Here is a 1,853-nt window from a genome sequence, read left to right as displayed (position 1 = left end):
AGTCTGGGCCTCTGCTGACCCCGCAACCTGACTGCAGACAAGGGGAAGTTGATTGATTGATTGATTGATGGATTTTTCTTCAACAGCTTATGGGTCATAAGACCCATAAGTTAATTGGGTCTTATTAACTCAAAATCAATGTGAAATTATTCTACTAGACAGGATAGGTGGTGCAAACTCATTTTTATTCCATTTAGCCCTTTTTATTCCTTTTCAGTCGGTCACATGAAATTTAAGATATTAAACACCAATCATATTTTTTTAATTTGTAAATTTAAATGATGTAAAAAATGGATAAATATCTAAAATGGGGAAAAATAAGGGTGCCTAATCTCTAATAATTACTACAACAATTTCAAAGTGGTTTTGAATCAATAGAACACATGTCTTGAAAGCTATTGCAAAAACATACTAAATTTTAACAAATGAAATTGCTAAAACATAAAAAAATGTTAAAATAGGAAACAAATGACTGTGCCTAATCTATAGAGACTAATAGAACAATTTCAAAGTGATTTTGAATCAATAGGTCACATGACCTGGAAGCTATTGAAGAAAAACCCTCAATTTGGACGAAAAAAATTCATAAAAAATGATAAATGGCTAAAAATGGAAATCAAATGTCTGTGCCTCATCTAAAGAGACTAGTATAATTATTTCAAAGTGATTTTGAGTCGTTAGGTCACATGACCTGGAAGCTATTGAAGAAAAACCCTCAATTTTGATGAAAAAAATTCATAAAAAATGGAAAATGGCTAAAAATGGAAAACAAATGACTGTGCCTCATCTAAAGAGACTAGTAGAATTATTTCAAAGAGATTTTGAGTCATTAGGTCACATGACCTGGAAGCTATTGAATAAAAACCCTCAATTTTGATGAAAAAAATTAATAAAATATTGAAAATTATTTAAAATGGAAATCAAATGTCTGTGCCTCATCTAAAGAGACTAGTATAATTATTTCAAAGTGATTTTGAGTCAATAGGTCACATGACCTGGAAGCTATTGATGAAAACCACTCAATTTTGAAGAAAAAAATTCATAAAAAATGGAAAATGGCTAAAAATGGAAATCAAATATCTGTGCCTCAATTAAAGGGACTATTAGAATTATTTCAAAGTGATTTTGAGTCAATAGGTCACATGACCTGGAAGCTATTGAGGAAAAACCCTCAATTTTGACGAAAGAAATTAATAAAAAATGGAAAATGATTTAAAATGGAAATCAAATGTCTGTGCCTCATCTAAAGAGACTAGTATAATTATTTCAAAGTGATTTTGAGTCATTAGGTCAAATGACCTGGAAGCTATTGAAGAAAACATTATATTTCTTTGACAGGAATGTTAGGTTCAGTAATTTGTTGATAGTCCCTAAGTGAACCTTCCGGCGCTGCGGCCGGGAGCGATAGAGAACCGCTGGCCGAGAGTAGCGTTCCGAAATCGGATCAACTTTCAGCTAAACGTCGGTTACTCCGCGGAGCTCGGGCCGGGAGCGATGGAGAACCGCTGGCCGACATTAGCGTTCATAAATCGGATAAACCTTGAGGTAAACGCCGCTCACTCCGCGGAGCTCGAATATCGAATATCCAACTTGAAACTAACTTCACCAACTTCCTGTCATCATGGAAAAATAATATATAATAATAAAACCATTTATATTGCTATTTTCACCCTGTGGTTTGTGCTATAAAGTACCTATTTTTTACTTAGCTTAACCAATTCTGATGATTTGTTTTTCAAAATCGCTGGATTTTCGCATTTTCCCATTCAAATGCATTTGAAGCAGGAGATCATAACTAAAGGAAGACCAACACAGGAGCTGAAAGTTTTGCTTCGAGACAGTTTGATGATTCT

At 33.7% G+C, this 1,853-nt stretch overlaps 1 protein-coding gene and 1 long non-coding RNA gene across 3 annotated transcripts in view; one reads left to right on the top strand and one right to left on the bottom strand.

Moving 5' to 3' along the window:
* The window catches only part of mtrf1 (mitochondrial translational release factor 1), a 29,539-nt gene that overhangs the window by 26,399 nt on the left and 1,287 nt on the right, over positions 1-1,853 (bottom strand). The window lies entirely within an intron of this gene.
* LOC107834385 (uncharacterized) lies at positions 714-1,182 on the top strand. The gene is made up of 2 exons (XR_001660182.1): positions 714-985; positions 1,138-1,182. It is a non-coding gene; the product is annotated as an uncharacterized LOC107834385 (long non-coding RNA).

The sequence above is a fragment of the Poecilia formosa genome, unplaced genomic scaffold (assembly GCF_000485575.1).
Source record: "Poecilia formosa unplaced genomic scaffold, Poecilia_formosa-5.1.2 Scaffold603, whole genome shotgun sequence".
NCBI lineage: Eukaryota > Metazoa > Chordata > Actinopteri > Cyprinodontiformes > Poeciliidae > Poecilia > Poecilia formosa.
Note: the sequence above shows the minus strand (reverse complement) of the source record. Positions and strands in the feature narration are given on the sequence as shown.